Genomic DNA, 19,652 nt, shown 5'->3' on the forward strand with positions numbered 1-19,652 from the left:
TTATATAAATCTTTAACATAGCAAGCAGCCGTCTGCCTGCACCATATCTTCTAATATAAATGAGAATATATCTCTGTAATAAGTCGATTCTATTTTATTAAATGAGATGTTACATTTTATAATATATCTCATAATTAATTTATTTAATTGCGTATTTTGGTGAGGGACTAATTTTCTTATCCCTACTAATGAATATCTTTTTTTGTTTTTGTTTTCCATTCTTAAATGCGAATGTGATTTAGAAATGTGCCTTTTTAAATTTGCTAAAAATATATTATAATCGTATATTAAATTTTAATAATACATACTTGAGGCTGTATTTAAACTATAATGTGTATTTCAATATATACACTTCCAGCGAGATTTTGTCGGAGTCATCTTGAATACATTCGAAATATTTAACTTACTAGATGTAGATATATCAGAAATCTGTGATAAGTCACTTATAATAGCATCTTGGCTAGTCAAAGGCTCTATCTATATATTATTTATACATAAAAAATATATATCATTTAAAATTGATTTATTGTTATTATAAAAAAAAGGTTATATTAAATTATATATTTTTAAAATTGTTAAAATTTTATACTATCGAAATATATTACATCTGAATCTGTGTCAAACCCACGAATATTGATTCCTTCATTGTTTATGATTTCATAACTATTTTCTACTTATTGTGAATACTATCGGCCAGTGGCGTCACTAGGGGGGGGGGGCACAGGGGCTCAAGCCCCCTGAAAAATTTGAATAGCCCCCTGAAGCAAAAAAAAATTTTTTTTTTAATGGTTCCTTAATATCCCCTTAAACTAAAAAGAACTTTTTTTGATTGTCCCCTGTTTATTATAATATAGATTTAATTTTATTATTTAAAAATTAATAAGACTATCTAATTTTATTAGATTAGATTAATACATATAAATTATATTTTCACTATGTTAGCTTGCAATCAAATTCTTTGTTAAAAATAAAATATCAATACCATGCATAATGTTTAAATATCAATTTAGTATTAACAGTTGAAGTTTAATTGATTTTTTATTAATTAAATTATTATATAACCCTAATTAAATAAATATAAAGATTTATTAATTGAAAATTAACAAATTTAATATTGTAAGCCGAGTTTAAAATCACTATTTAAATAAAATGACTTTGCGATTTAAAAATTTAAGCATTAAAGACTTTATGAAAAAAACTATAGATAAAAGTAACAATAATCTTGAGGACCAAAGAAGAGGATTCAATAATAAAGCTGGTGATGAACAAAGTATATTTTATACAGTTTTTAAAATTCAAACTTTGATTTAGCTGAAAGAAGATTAATTGTAGTTTTAAAAGATATAAATATTGAAAACAATAATGTTAAATAAAAGAATATAGGTAAATAAATTTATATATAAGTCTGTGTCCAAAATGTTTTGAAAAAATCCTTAAAATTTTCACAAATTAATAACAAAACACTTTGGACATTTAAGTTTTAAAAAATAAAAATTTATTAGTTAATTATCTATTTTAATGGAAGGTTTCTTTTTCACTTGATCATAATTGAAGTTATATGTTTTTCCTATTTCCTCCCAAATTTGCCTAATTTCTATAGAATTTCTATTTAAGTCATTTTTCACCAGAGTATTAAACAATATTGATTTCTTTAGTTTTCAAGTTAAGCAAAAATTGCTTTACAATATATTTTCACCTTTCAGGAGCAGGACACTAGAAATGGAAAATTTTTTTAAAATTTTTCTACTATAATCACATAAGGTGATGTCAAAATATTAGCTAAATAAAACATAGTAAATATTTTCTATATAAATAGTCAATATCTTAAAAAATCATACACTATTATTCTTTTTACATTAATAAAGATAATATTGGCTAAATTGTTTACTCAATCATTCTTTCATAATTTGATAATTATATATTTATTTGTTTATCCTAACTTAATAATAAACTATATTTTAATAAAAATGCTAAATAAATTTAGAATAGTTTGCTTATTTATAAATATTTTTGAAAAATGGACACTATAATATGGAATATTACTTTTTATATATTATATTTACAAAAATAAATACACTGAAAAGAAATACATTTTAAAATTAATCTTATTTAGATTCATTGAATAATAAAGAAAGTATTGTGAATGACATGATTGTAAATAATGTAAGTACAGAAGGAAATAAAATAGGTAAAAAATTAATTTATATATAAGATATTATTTATAAAATAATAGAAGCACTATGTGTGGCTCAATCTGAAGATATATGTGAGATCCAATGTACAGATATCTCTGAATGTATTAATTTTTTAAATATAATTAAATTAAATATAAAATTTTATATAGACATAGAATCTGAAGAGTACTACAACAAGCCAGATTCTTGGTAGCAGTAAATATAAAGGTATATTGGATAAAGAAGATTTATTGCAACAAATTACATTTGATGAAATACATTTTAAAATTAATCTTATTTAGATTTATTAAATAATGAAGAAAGTTGTGAATGACATGATTGTAAATAATGTAGGAACAGAAGGAAAGAAAATGGGTAAATTAATTTATATATAAGATATTTTATTTATAAAATAGAAAGATATCGCCAAAATCACAAAATGGCTATATATGTGCACTGCTATGCGCATAAACTCAACCCTGTACTGATCTCTGCCTGCAAATCAGTACCTCAATCTAGAAAGTTTTTTAATGTATTAGAAGGTATTCATGCTTTTTTCTCAATATCTGTTATCCATCACAATAAATTTCTTGATTTGCAATTAAGATTAGGGTTAAAATCCAAAAATATTGATGCCTTGAGTTCTACACGTTGGGGATCCCATATTAGAACTATAGAGGCAGTAAAAATGACTTTCCCTGCAATTATTTCTTATCTAGAAAATATAGACCATGGTGATGTGGTGAAAGCAAAGGGAATTTTATATATTCTTTTACAATATGATACAATTATGTATATGTTTATATTCCAAAAATTATTATCTATGTGTTCCAATATTTCTATTTTTTAGCAAAAATCAGATTCAGACATATCAACAGCATTGGCTCTTATTGAGTCTCTTATCAATTCTTTGTCAAATTTAAGAAATAATTCGTATTTTTCTTCATTATTTACCGAAGTAAATAAATTTTGCAATTTATATAATATAAAAATAACAAATAAAAGAGCAAATATACCTTCTACCATTTTGAATAATTATATTCAAATAGATGATATTGTTTCTTCTAACCATTCTGATCAAACAGAAACTTTTTATAAGTGTCATGTCTTTTATCCAATTTCGGATATTATGATAAATGAATTAAAAAAGAGATTTTGCCAAGAAAACACAGATATTTTAATAGCTATAAATGCTTTACATCCCTCCTCCCCCCTTTTTTTAAATAATGATATCATTAAACCATTTATCTTACATTATAGTCTTCCTGATTCAATGGAAGAATACATAATATTAAAGGCTTATATTTTAACCTATAATAAAAAACACGAATCTACGTGTAAATCAATAATAGATTTGATAAAAATCTTACCCATAGATATATTCCCTCGTATATTTAATTGCCTTAAAATTGCGTTAACTATACCTTTTAATTCCTGCTCATGTGAAAGATCGTTTTCAGCATTAACGGGTGAAAACATAACTTCGATCGACAATGGGTCAGGAACGATTAAATTCGTTGGCTCTATTGAGCATAGAAAAAAATATTATTAATACCATTCCTATAGATCACATTATAGATGAATATGCAATAATGACTAGCCGGCGTAGAGAACTTATTTTATAAATAATTTAACCTTATAATTTTTGAAACGCAATTTTAGGCGTTAGTATCTGCGAGTAAATATATCGTTTAACATTTATTTTATAAATTTTTTTTTCATATCCAAAATTAGCTAAAAGACATGGTGCTTATAAAAAAATTCTTTTTGAGATAGGAAAAAATCAGAAAAAAACAGTAAATGCTTTCTTTTGATATGACCAAAGTTTCTGAAAAATTTAATTAAAAATATTTGAATACATTGACAATACAATAATATATAAGATCTTAATTGCTTTCATCATATCACTATGGTACTTATTTTCTAGCTCCCAAATTATTTATTTCTAATTTGGCACACTTAAATTGTAAATAACTCAAGGCTTCAATATATTTGCATAATTTCTTCCAAGATTTTAGATGTTTTTGCTTTATCAATATATCTAACATACTAGATTTTGATATGAGTTAACATCGTGTATGTCATGGCTATGACTTCAAATTAACCAGCATCTATTATTTGTGTGGCTATGTAATTTAAGATTATTACTACAGCTGCTGAGAGCACATGATTGCATAATTAAGATGAGCAACAATGATCAACTGTCCAGTAGTTTATATAGGATTAAAAATGGAAGATAATCTTTTAGAAATTTAATATCTCACAATAATTTTCTCGATTACTTATCTAGCTTCCATCATGTATTCTAAGAGGAAGCTCTAACCACCATATAGTTTTATGATTTGGATTGGTCGTTTATATTCTCTTCTTCAAGAATTGTTGATTTGGTTAGGCCTATAAAATTTTCCTTATTAGTCCATTCTATAAAACTTTGTCTAAAATGGTAAGAGAGAGTTATATTAGTTTCATGACCTTTTGTTAATGTTAGTTCCTTAGAATTATATTGCCTTATGGGGTTTTTAAAAACATTAACAATTGAGGCATATGTATGAATTAATTAATCGGTTTTATCACTTGTAATTCTTTAGACGCGAAATTTTTTATATCAGCAATTTAAAATACTTTATACTGTAGTAAATCGATTTTGTATTGAAAAATTTTAGAAATGTATTGTTTTAATTATTTATATTGTAGTTTTAATTATTTATATTCTAGTCTTAATTATTTATATTCTAGTCTTAATGATCAATATTCTAGTCTTAATTATTTATATTCTAGTTTATTTTGTACGTATAATATAATAAAAAACAAAATATGAAAATAAGATTAATCCTTCAAGAGTTTAGTAATTTTTAAAAATATATTAATATATAACCCGGCCTGAAAATTAGGGGGTATGGGGGGCGAAGCCCCCCATAAAATTTGTTTAGTTGAGCCCCCTGAGATTGTAAAGGCTAGCAACGCCCCTGCTATCGGCCTTTTGATTCTATAAAATATTGTGCATAGATAATGTTGTTAATGTACTTAGTCAAAAACTGAGTTAATTTTTGGGCGAAAATCGACCCAAAATGACTCTGGTAGGAATTGATGCATACTTATAATGGATCGAGATTTATAGAATTAAAGGTTCAAGTAAGAATTGAATAAATAGATTAGAAAAATGGGTATAACCCACAATGGTCCAGAATTTATTTCAAATAAATTTTTCAAATGGTGTAAAAACAAAAACGTAGGACATTTAAAAAATACACCGTATCATCTAAGGTAATTTTAAGTATTTTTATAACAATTAACTCAGAATTAAAATCACAATCCAAAAAATCTTAGCATTTTTGGATAGAGAATTTAATTCTGAGTTTAATGAAAAATACTTAAAATTACGTTTAATAGGTTAGCCTTTTTCCTGTGAATGTTTCAGCGACAAAAATTTTTTTATTTCGAACCGATAAATTAAAAAAATAAAACTAAGCATTTTTGGATAGAGAATTTAATTCTGAGTTCAATGATATAAAAATACTTGAAATTATGTTTAAAATGTTAGCCTTTTCCCTTTGAAAAAATATTTTTAAAAAAAATTTACCATTTAATTTATATTTGTTAATTACTACGTAATCCAGTGCTTACAATATCTTTATACTTACCATCAATTTAGTTTTAAAAAAAAACTTAAAAATTCCATTTTTTAAAAATTGTATTCATAACGAAATATAATTTAATTAAAAATTTAATTTCTAAATTAACCCTTTAAAGTTCGACTTTTTAAAATAAAACTAAAAAAATTTTTTATAAAAAATCTTCATTAATATACACTAAGGATGTAAAAATTTTATTTCGACTTTTTTTCATAGTTTACAAGTAAAAAAAAAATCATGATACAATTTGACATCATTGAGCGAAATGCATGTAAAAAAATATATATGTATTTATTATGAAATGTTTTGAAACAATTTCTATCCTGGTTAGAGTATAAATAAATTTCACATTTTTCACACTTAGTTCTTGAATATGCGCTAACATATAGTTTACACCTTTTTCGAGTTTTGGACGCTTCTGGCCAATGCCATTATCTAACTTATGATATTACCTGAAATAACCTAGATCCTTTTTGTAATTTAGGAGTTTCATTTTCCCTATTTTTCTTTTACTAATTTTACCTGCCATTAATAAAGCAGTAACTATATGAATACTAGCACCTTCATGAATATTATCAAGTTCTATGTGGAGTGCATTTGTGGGCGAATCTATATCCATATTATCAATAGGATGATTAAAATTATCCTCACCATCATCAATATCTGTTATCGAAATATCATTTTCAATTATAATTATTTTATAAAACACTATAAAAATAAAATATATAAATTGAATGTTAATAAAATATATAAATTGAATGTTAATAAAATAACTTATTAAATTCTCAATGATTAAATTTGGGATCATAATTTTAATATATTTACAAAAATAAATTTAAAAAAATATAAATTCATGATGAGATACTTGAATATTTTATCTTTATAAAATAAACAGTTTTCAGAATTTTTCAATTAAAATATATTTAAATAATTAAAATCAAGTAATTTAGAAAAAATTGAAACGGAAATTTAGTCAGAAGTTATAAATTAAATAATTGAGGGGTTTTAAACGTTAAAAAATGGCATGAAATATAACGATGTCAAATTAGCTCACAGGACTTTAAAGGGTATAATTAAATTATATTTAAACCGCAAATTATCACAGAATTAATAAGAAATTGAAAAGATCTTACCAATTTTTTAATATATTATAATGTAATGTTATTATAATATTTTTCTCGTAAAGAAAGCAATAAATCAATCAAAATTCTCATTAAACATTTTCTTTGTTATATTTTATTTTCAATATTATATTTTAGCCTTACGTATCATCCATCCTTTCGCCTTATAGACCTTATAAAAAAATTGTTTAAAAAAAGTTTCGTGAGGTATAATATTATATTTTATTTATTTTGTTATTTTTTTATAATTTTTATAATTTTTTCTATTTTTATTTTTTTAATATTAATTATATTTTTAATAATAATTTTTCTCCAAGATAATAAATAAAAAAAATAAATAACTTAAACTATTTTTATTCTTATTATTTGACGCCTAGCTGGTACCTAAAGGGAATGAGGGGAATAATTTTATTTTTGGATATAAAATTCATCGTTTTTTTATTTAATTATATTTTTTACCAAGGCGGGGGGCGGGGGGGGGGGGGGGAGAGGAGGTATTTTTATTTTAATTTAAGAAAAAATTTACCATTTACTTTCAAAAATATTAATGGTTATATTTTTACTAATAATATAAGGAAAGTTACAATATTTATGTTATGTTATAAAATGAAAAAAAATAATGATTAAGGAAAGAAAAAAAAGGATATTATATACTATATCTATATTTCGCGAGAAAAAATTTACGATATATTTTAATGTAAATATATGTGATTCATTGACGTACGCAGCCCCCCCCCCCCCCCCAAAGCCAAAAAATGCAGATGCCGGATATATTTTTCAAAAATATTAATGTTTATATTAATTTATATTTGTTAATATTTATTCCTTCCTATCTCATATTAAATATATATTTAATTACATTTATATATCACATTCATTTATTAAGTTATTTTATCAATTAATTTCGTTTTCAAGTTTTCCTTGGCGTATTACCTATTATTTTCAAATTTCTAGTGGCATAATATTTATCTATTATTTTCATATTTCTAGTCAAATAATAATTTTTCTGAAACTCCTTGTCCAACAGGGAGAAAGATAGTGCAAGCTTGTCCAAAGAGATGGAGTCTCTGCCATCAAGCAGTAACAGCTTTTATGGAGTTAGAAGAACCGATTATTAAATTACTGAAATATTACAATGGCCTGAAAGAAAGATTTCCTCAGAAGCAAGAAAATTATCGGATTCAATACTTATTTCAATTTTTTTTTCTCATTAGAATGTATTATTTAATTATACAACTATTTTATGTAATACTTTTCAAAAACATGGCATTGACTTGATTAAGAAGATGAGAATAGAGGAGAGCATTTTATTAGAACTCAGGAAGTTAGGGCTAATGTTGATGAAGAATTTCAATTTTATATGTTATTGTTGAGTCAAAAGGAGAGCTATACGTGTTTAATATTTGTCTCACTCCCTGCAGTTCTCTGAAAACATACCTAAGAAGTACGATTAAAATCCGCCCTGACATAGCGGTGTGGCTATGACGTTTATTTTGTTAGACATTTTCATGAGCCTAAGGTAATGAACTTAGGATTAAATTCCGCCCTGACAACGCGGTGCGGCTATGCCGTTTATTTTGTTAGAATTTTTATGAGCCTAAGGTAATAAAATTAGGATTAAATTCCGAAGTGGATTGAATGGTTTGGATTTTTTTAATATTTATAGGCATTTGACGTCAAGCAAGGATGAGTATTTGAAAAATTAGCTCAATTTCAAGGAAGATTGGATTTTATATTGTAAATATAATACAAAATACAATTATTCCTAAAAAACTTTTTGTGTATTAATATTTATATTTCCAACATTAAAATTTTTTACTTTATATATAAATTTTAAAGGCTCAAAAAATTCAAATTTCTATTTGGGTCATTTAAGTGATTCATATGGTGGTTATATTCACTTAATATTTTTTAATTTCACATTTATTTTATAGTTTTTTATGTGGCGGTTTATATATATAATTTTTTTATAATTCATATAATTTAAAATTGTGTATTAGAAATAGTTATTAGTCCTAATATATTTATGCTTGATATTTTTAAATAACAATAATATTTCTTTAAAAAATTTATTATCCCCCCCCCAGACCAAATTCCTGCGTACGCGCCTGATGTGATTTATAAAATAATATCAATATTTAAACAGCTAAAAATATTTTGCAAATTATAGGTGCTAGGAGGGAAAAGGGAGTGTTTCGAAGAAACATTTGTAGTTCCTCTTTAGGATTTCGAATTGAATTTTTTGTTTAAGAGATAGGGACTCGTTTTTGACCCCTGTCCTTAATGCAATTCTTCTACCCAATTGATTTAAGAACTTTAGGGATTGGGGACTGGGGTTTCCCAGAACGCTAAAAATTAAGGGAATAAATATAAAAGAATTAGGGAGGAATCTATATTTATTAAACTTATCGAGTTCTTAGAGTTCCAAGGGTGCGGTATTTCCGTAATCCGGAATGGAGGTAACACACGAGACATCCCAGACAAGTATTTTGTCGCCGTGATCCGGCTTGGTTAAAGAAACAAGACGAGCGCCAAAAAGAATTGGACGAATACAAAGAGGAACTTCGCATAAGAGGATATTATTGAAAAGTTCAGTTAATGATTTCATCAAAGGGTCAATAAAACCATTATCAGAGCACTGTATTAAATCAGCAAAAAAACCGGGTCTGAAACCATCCAACCCACCTGTCGTCCCTTTTTTGAAGGACTTCAAGCACTTAAGTACTTCATCACAGGTATGATTGGTTTTGGAATGCTAAGAAATCTTAATCTCTAATTCATATTTTTATGTCCAAAATGTTTATTAAATTAGCCAAAATTAAGTTTCAATTTTTATATATAATTAGCTTCAATTTATAAGTATCATCATATTTTAAACAATAAAATTATTTTATATCATTATTAATAAATAAAAATGCATTTCAATATTTCTAAAAACCAATAATTTAGGAAGCCTCTTGAAGTGGTTTGCTTCACCCTGCTATTGGGACTTGTTGAAGATAATTATCACTTTTACAAAAATTAAAATTTAAAAAAATAATTATATTCTTAAGATTTTTTATAAGGCACCTTTATAGAATATAGATTTCGGTATCCAATCATAGGAGCTGCCAATTTTGTAAAAATTGGTTCGAATAACCCCAGTCTCTCCTATATAGATAAGAGTTTAAAATAAAGATACCAATTGTTTTGACTATAAAAGAGTCGACTTGAGTTAATCAACTAGAGACTCTGAGTCGGGTGAACTGTCTTTTTAACAACACAATGTCTTATGTTGTTAAATGGTTGAGCGATGCCGGCAAAACGACTAATATTCAAACCGGTTCATTAGTCATGAATCGGCTGAAGCCCGACCCGTGCGCTATTTTTGAATAAAATATTTTTACCATTTCTCTAAATTGGTATCATATTAAATAACTTCTGAACCGACTTGAACCCAAGCCGAAACCACTAATTGGGTATAATAATTTAAATTAAATATATAAAAAAATATTAAACCTTACATCATCTTCATTCTTCTGTTGAGAATCCATTATATTATTAGTATTTTCTAACTCCAAAAATAAGGTCTTTTTTTTATAAAACATTGGGTTCATTAGTTTTAAATATAAAATTAATATAAATTACTTCATCTTCTACTATCTCTTGAGAATCCATCATAGTAATGGCATTACTCGAAGAAGAAGATAAAGATAAACTACTCTATAATTGAATAATTTATTTTAAAAAAGAGATTTATTTTTGGAAATAGAAACGAATAAATTTTTTTAAAATATAAATTAAAATAAGAATTTTTTTAAAAATAAAAATTTTAAACAAAAACTTACTGATGCCGTCAAGGCGCTATAATCATTGAAATTTAAAATAATAAATATAATATAAATAATACATTTTAATGAAATAATTTAAAGAACCAAAATCTTGCTAAATTATTGTTACAAATTTTAAATAACATTGGGAGAGAGAAACGTAGGAGGGATTGGTCATTTATTTTCTAAAATAATAAATTAAATAAATGTACAAAAAAGAATGGTGCTAGGCCTTAATAAATCAATCACCTTACTTTAAAATTTAAATGGTTAAGTAATTAAAAGGTGTGCTCTCCTCTCATAACCTCATCTACTCTTCTGTTGTGATTTAATCTTGACGTGGATGCTACCTATTTCAAACATTGCATTTAAAATTTAATAATTGAATTTTCTTTTCTTTTGGGCCACAGGTGAAATCATATTTTTATTCACTTCGATTTATATTCATCCATGCAAATCAAATCTAAGAAGTTTTTTAATCTCATAAGCTTTTCCTACATATAACATCCACAACAATTATTTGTACTTTGGAAAAATGTTAAAATTTTATGAAGCATATATTTTTTAATGTTTACCTGATAAATTTTGAATAAAAATTAAAAGTAAAAAATTTTTAACCAGTCCGCTCGTAATTTTTGATATTAATTGGCTAGCTCGCCCAATAAGATAAAGGGGCGTAGGCTAAAAGTCAGCTCGTTTCAGCAAAAAAGTTGAAAAATAGGCAATTGTTACTTTTCTATGGTACATATTAACTGAAATTTTATTTTAACATCTTTACAATATATATTTTTATATATTTGCTTTGAAAAAATTTAAAAAAGTTCACAAATAATGATTATGACAATTGTGACTTTTCTGTAGTATCTTCATTAAAATTTTAACTTAACATGTTTACAATATATATATTTACCTATTTGCTTTGAAAAAATTCAAAAAAGTTCAAAAATAACGATTATGACAATTGCCACTTTTCTATGGTACATCTTCACTGAAATTTATTTTAACATCTTTACAATATATATTTTTACCTATTTGCTTTGAAAAAATTTAAAAAAGTTCACAAATAACGATTATGACAATTGTGACTTTTCTGTGGTATCTTCACTAAAATTTTAACTTAACATGTTTACAATATATATTTTTACCTATTTACTTGAAAAAAATTCAAAAAAGTTAAAAAATAACGATTATGACAATTGTCACTTTTCTATGGTACATCTTCACTGAAATTTTATTTTAACATCTTTACAATATATATTTTTACCTATTTACTTTAAAAAAATTCAAAAAAGTTAAAAAATAGCGATTATGACAATTGTCACTTTTTTATGGTACATCTTCACTGAAATTTTATTTTAACATCTTTACAATATATATTTTTACCTATTTACTTATAAAAAATTCAAAAAAGTTAAAAAATAACGATTATGACAATTGTCACTTTTCTATGGTAAATCTTCACTGAAATTTTATTACATATTTGCTTTGAAAAAAGTTCAAAAATAACGATTATGACAATTGTCACTTTTTTATGGTACATCTTCACTGAAATTTTATTTTAACATCTTTACAATATATATTTAAGTTAAAAAAGTTAAAAAATAACGATTATGACAATTGTCATTCTTCTATGGTACATCTTCACTGAAATTTTATTTTAACATCGTTACAATATATATTTTTACCTATTTGTTTTAAAAAAATTCAAAAAAGTTAAAAAAAATAACGATTATGACAATTATGACAATTGTCACTTTTCTATGGTACATCTTCACTGAAATTTTATTTTAACATCTTTACAATATATATTTTTACCTATTTACTTGAAAAAAATTCAAAAAAATTAAAAAATAACGATATGACAATTGTTACTTTTCTATGGTAAATCTTCACATAAATTTTAACTTAATATGTTTACAATATATACTAAAACTAAATAGATCAACTTAGTCGACTAAATTAGTTGTTTTAGTCGACTATATTAGTCTTTTTAGTCGACTATATTAGTCGTTTTAGTCGACTAAATTAGTAGTTTTAGTCAACTATATTAGCCACTAAATTAATCGCTTTACCAAATTAGTCGACCAAATTAGTCAACTAATAGACTAATTTAGTTGCTAAAATTTTTAGTCGAATTTTTCGACTAAAACAATTAGTTAGTCGTCTGTTAGTCGACTAAATTTAGTCGATTAACACCACTAATTATGACTAATAAATTGAATTAATTTAAATATTTTCCTTTAATCTTTTTTTTAAAATATAATTGTAGAATTGTTAGATTTTAATTTCAATGTTTATAAGGGATATTCAATCATGAAGAAAGAAAGAATGTGAAATTATAATTATTTTTTGTATATGCTATTCATCTGCCCCCCTCCCCATTTTTTATTAAAAAAGATCTAAACAGCCCTTGACCCCATATAAAATTTAAGAATCCTCTTTCTTTCAATTTTTTAAGCATATAATAAAAATGATTCAGTTGGTTACACACCTACAAAAAGTTTTATAATTTAGCAAGGATAAAAATATTGAATTTAAATTATCAAGATTTTTATGATAATATAAAATTATTATTTATTAATATTATATATAATTAAAATTCTAGAATAATAATTAATCCACTATTCTCTTTGAAAAATATTACAAAACGCACTAACGTTGTTATATTTTTATATATAAAATTAAAAGTAAGAATTGAGGTGTGGGGGGTTACTAATAATTTTTAATTATTTATTTCTTATATTTTATTAATTATTTTTTTTTGCACAATCATATTTAAAATTATTTTATATGAAAACATATTTAAAAAAATCATTTTCCATTTTTTTTTATTTCACATCTTTTCATACTAAAATGTCGTACCAAGATAGTGATGAAGATAACAGCAACCTTCTACTAAATAACATGGACCTTGATTCGGAGGTAGAATTATGTAACAATTTTTTGTAATTATAAATGTGAGTAGAATGACCTTGCATACAACCAAGATCTTCTGGATGATCAAGATCAAGATATAAATATGAGTCAGATATCAGTAATATATGATTCATCAGTAATACATCGATAGATATTCTTTTAATACAAAGAGCATGTTTGAATTAAGCCCCAACAAAAATCGCCGAATGTGTAAAATGTGTAATAGATATTGTAGCGTTCAGACTGCAACAAGTATTATAACATATAAAAATTATGAGCTATATTAATTTTTATAGCCAATTTAAAAATCACGTTAGAAAAAATCATCCAGATTTAATTGGGAATGGAGAGAGCGAAGATATACCCAAAAACCTAGTTGGCATTCGTAGATTATTACCTAAGGAAAACGAATGCCTTAACAAATTAATTTTGAAATTTATTATAAAAAACAACATTCCTTTTATATGGATAGTAAGGAGTTCAGAAATATATTCTCCTTTATATTCAAGCATGAGAAAATCTGGACCAGACAGATTGCTTGTAAATACATTGAAAAAATGTATAAAATTTCAAAATTACAACTCATAAAAAATTTAAAGAATATTAAAAGTAAATTGGCTATCACAACTGATATGTGGACATCCATTAACTCATCGTCTTTTTGTGTAATTACATGCCACTATATCGATAAAAAGTGAAAAATGGAAAGTTGTCTTCTAGATTTAATTCAGCTACCATATCCTCATAGTGGTGAGGAGATATCACAATATTTGTTAGAAACTCTCGATGAATTTGAGATCCAGGACAAGATTATCTCCATCACGTATGATAACGCACTAAACATAGTAAACGCTGCTGAAAAAAATGATTACACTTTATCATGAAAAATATAAAACAAGCTTATACAGCCACCGATGTTTAGTCCATATTATAAATTTGATAGTTAAAGAGGGGATTTCAGCCTTAGATAAAAAACTAAATAAAATAACTAATCTTGTAAAGAAGTTACATTCTTCACCAATACTTTTACAAAAGTACTTGGAGCTCTCAGGAGGAACGAGGATTCCTTTAGATGTAGTAACTAGATGGAACTTTAAATATTTAATCATATTTTTTCATAATGTCTTTTACATTCTTCTTTTGATAACCTTTTTGAGATATAACATTGCCTTGTCTAATAATATATTTAATTTATATAGAATTTAGATGCAATTAAAGAGCTAGGAAAAAATGTATGACAGAGCCTTTCGATATAAGCGTTAGGGAGGCAAAATCTCTAAAAGAAGTTGAAAATTTTTGCCTTTTTATAAAATAACCTCGAAATATCGTCAGATACCACTACAATTGGAACCGCTGTTTTATTTATAGTAAAGATAGACAAAATTTTAGGGGAGGCTTCCAAAAATCATCCAGATGATGATATTAAAAATGCGGCAAGTAAAATGCCGATAAAATGTGGAACGTATAAAAACTATCTGAGCACATTCAGCAATTATGAATCTACCATGTAAGATCCGAAAACTAAAATGAAATATATGCCTCATTTTGTAGCAAAGCAGGATTATAATGAAAAATTTAAATTATATAAAAACTATGGGTAGCCACACAAAGCAAATGTATATGACTTCTCTCATGATTTGGAAACACAGCCTTATTCGGTCTGTATGCATCACGAATTGAGAAATAAATTATAAATATTTGGTTATATTAATTTATAATTTTAGAGAAGCTTGTGAATTTCCAGATCTCACAAGAGATGAAATAATAGAATATGTCAAAGAACCGGTTGCCCCAGCGTCAACGAATATACTTGATTTGTCGCTGATAGCTAAGGATTACCTATCTCAACAAACGTCCAGAGTTCCAAGCGAAAGAGCATTCAGCAAGGCCGTTGATTTTTTGACCAAGAAGCAAAACAGGATGTCACCGACAACACTTAAACATTGTATGTGTTTAAATAATTGGGATGTTTCAATATGAAATCATTATCTATATATATATACATTTGTATCTTATTGATTCTATTATAAATCTTGTTATTTGTATTATACAGTTATCAATAAATATTTAAAATATAAATAAATATTGTGTAATTTATATATTATTTTGAAGACATTTAGTAATAATTTATTTAATATAAGATTATATGCCTTTTTTTATTAGATTTTATCTAAGTTTTCACAAATTTAAAATCAAAGATCAAAAACATTTTAATTTATGTTTCTCTATTTTAATAAATAATTTTTATGTAAAGTTAAAATAAAGTTTAACAGTGAATGTATTTTAAAATTACCTCAGCTTAGAAAATTCTCAAATATCAAAAATTATGTCTCGCATAATTTTTACGAGAATATTAAATATAGAATTATCGTTCACATAAATAAGACATTTGAATAACTAAAAAATCTAAGCGAATGAATTTTTTATTAATAATTAAATTTTTATAAATAAAACAATAAAATATGTTACATTTTTTTAATATAACTAAAAAAAAATATAAAATAAAATATAAAAATCTTAATTATTTTAAAAGTACCATGAAAACAAATAATATATTATTAAAAAGAGAAAAAAGGGAGTGTTTCGAAGAAACAAAAAATAAATTCAAATTATATTAATTATTAAAAAAAAAATTTCAGGCCTGGATAGGAATATAAAATTAGTGAGCCAGCTAAATTATTTTCGTCATAATAGAGCTCTGGTTCTTCTAAGGCAATATACATCACAATATGAATAGGTTTTAAGCAGTAACACCCCCCCCCCTCACCCCTTCGCGATTTATAATAAACATCTTGTTGGTATAAAGTGTATCGCTATATTATATTAAATTGCTATAATGTTTGTCACAATTCTGATAAAAGCTTTAAAAAAATATATTAAAAATTCTAGACTTTAAATCACGATCTTCCACATTCCCAATAATTTATTCGTTCTCTAGTCGACATTAGTATATAACTCGTGTTCACGACTCAAGTTGGAAGTCTAAAGTAAAAAATAAAAAAAACAGAACAAATGTTTAATTAATAATAAAATTTCAAATCTTCGTCCTCTGGTCGACGACTCAAGTTCATAGAACTATTCGTCCTCTAGTCGACTCAAATATATTATATTTCGTATAACGACTCAAGTTGGAAGTCTAAAGTTAAAAATAAAAAAACAAATGTTTTATTAATAATAAATAATCTAAAATCTTCGTCCTTTAGTACTCAAGTTCATAGAACTATTCGTCCACTAGTCGACGACTCAAGTTCATAGAACTATTCGTCCTCTAGTCGACGACTCAAGTTGATAGAACTATTCGTCTCTAGTCGACGACTCAAGTTGATAGAACTATTCGTCCTCTAGTCGACTCAAGTTGATAGACTTGAGTTCACAACTTGAGTCAGTTTTGGGTCGATAATTTTTTCGACCCAAAACTTGACTCCAATTTTCGGCTAAGTCGACTAGACTTAGTCGATTAACAACACTAGTCTTTGTGGTGCCATGCTTGGGTCATTTTTGACTATGTCATTGCCTATACCAAAGACGAATTGAATATGAATAATAATAAATATTATTCCTCAAATAATAACCTTTTGTAAATATTTGAAAATATTCGTAAGCATTCAACATTCTTATGGAACTTTTTATTTTCATACTAATCATTTTTTATATTCGATAAATTTTTTTACTTTTGAAAATATTATAAGGCATTTAATTTTCAAATCAAATCTGTTTGTTTTGTACCTATTAAGAAATTATTTGATTTGTAAAAATAATACCAGTATTTTGGATCAAATACCATTTTTTGGTCTAGACACATTTTCATTTATAGTAAACGCGATTCGCCTAAGTCAATGTCTTATTTACAAAAGCAGGAAAATTAGGTATAATTTATTATGGAGGGATGCAAATTGCTCTTACTATAAAAGAGGTCTAACAGTTAATTGAAGGCGGCTTGATATAGTGTTGTTAAACGGCTCTTGAGCCGATTTTTAAAAACGGCTAACTCAGTATTTTATTAGGAAAAATATTATGCAATTAAGATTTTTCTCATAGATGGCACAAAGGTTTGAAAATCTTTTAACGAAATCTTGAGGCTTAGACAATATTTTTCTGGCTATAATATTGAGTTAGCCGTTTTTAAAAATCGGCTCAAAATAAGCCGTTTAACAACACTAGCATTGTGTGAAATATTTTTAAAATTATAATTAAATTATTATATTTCAATATAATCCAAGGATGCGAATCCGGCAAAATTTTTGCCCGGGTTTGGTTCGGGTTCGGTTTAAGGTTAAAAAAATAGGTAGGTTCGGGTTCGATTCAGGCAAATATTTTTGAACCCGGGTTTGGTTTCGGGTTCAGTTCGGGTTTAAGAATTTTTGAATTGATAAAAAAAATATTCTATATTTAAATCATAATTAAAAAACTAGACATAAATTTGGTATAAAAAATAAATTTTTTATTTTATTTATAGGCAAATAGTTAAAAATACAAAGCATAGTCATGTATAGATTTAAAAAATTTTATTTAGACGTATTTCTTTATATTAACAATATCCAATATAATAATTTTTACTTTGACTTGTTCACTTTCATTTTCCTCTAAATAATAATATTTGAGAATAAGTTAAAAATTAAAAATAAATGGCGTAAATGAATTTAATTGTAAAATTTATTAACAATCCAATAGGAATCTGAGAATAAATTTAAAAATGGAGTAAATGAATTAAGTTGTTATAAATTTCTTAACACTTCACTTAAATGGAAATTTGAAAATATTATAAAATGCCATGTAAATTATTAACATTTGTATTTACAATTATACAAATATATTATTTAAAGAATACACTGAACCCGGGTTTAAATAAAATTCCCGGGTTCGGTTCGGGGTTTTGAAAATTTTACAAACGGAGTTAAGGTTCGGTTCGGGTTCAAATTTTTTATTCTCCAGGTTCGGTTTGAACCCCTGTTGAAATCATTTTCATAATATTTAAAACTACCATTAATATAAGTTTCTCATTACCCAAGTATGTAGTGGCCATCAAATTTTGATTCGGACGTTTAAAAATATTGTAAAATTTATTATCAAAATTAATTTGTTTAGAATGGCTAATAATTTATTTTTGGAGATGCTCAACGTAAAGCAATTTTTTAAACATCGCCCATATTTTTTAAAATTATCTTTATTTATGGATCAATAATGTTTGGCATTTGTTATTTATTTAATTTCAAGAAATTGGGGAAAATATTCAAAACCAAATAATATTATTTAATTAGAAATTCAATTTAAACCGAAATTATACGCATAAAACGCAAATGATTTCCATACACCGCTTTGTAGAGTCATGCAAATTAAAAAAATTTTCGCCCTGAGTCTGGGCCGGTCCGAAAATTTTGTACAAATTTAACGAATTTTTATGAAGTAAAAATTGCTAATTTCTTTGTCCTTATCGCTGATAAATTATCATTTTATTTTTAAAAAAAAGAGGAAATATTTTTTTTGTTGTTTTTTATTATAAAAGAATCTACGATTGGTATGAATCGACCCGAGCCGGTCTTCGAGCCAACTTGCAGGACTCTACTGGATTGTTTGCAGACTAAGCAAATATCAGTTTTATTTCATAGATGTGGAAGGAAATTCAAATATAAAGGATTTTTACTGGTTAAAAGAGGCACTGATGAAAATTGAAAAAATTAAAATTTGGAAATTTACAAATGTGATAGGGGTAATAGCTAAATGTCTGCTTATTCGGCTCAATCTTCAGATATCTGTGACAATACGTTAGCATTAAGGCGTTTTAATTTATATTAGTTTCTTTCAAATTTGAGCTGCTATCTTTTTAAGAAAAACCCCGAAGTCAAAGTGATATTCGGTTAAAAACTTGGTTTAGCCGTTTAAAAATTGGCTTAAACGGCTAAAAATATAGTAATTACCCAAATTTAATCAGGACTAATAGGATGGAGTCAACATAAGAAGGAAAGAGGACGTCAACGAATCTTATGATGACTGCATTATTTA

This window comes from Gordionus sp. m RMFG-2023, chromosome 1 (genome assembly GCF_954871325.1).
Source record: "Gordionus sp. m RMFG-2023 chromosome 1, tfGorSpeb1-WG-v2, whole genome shotgun sequence".
Taxonomy (NCBI): domain Eukaryota; kingdom Metazoa; phylum Nematomorpha; class Gordioida; order Chordodea; family Parachordodidae; genus Gordionus; species Gordionus sp. m RMFG-2023.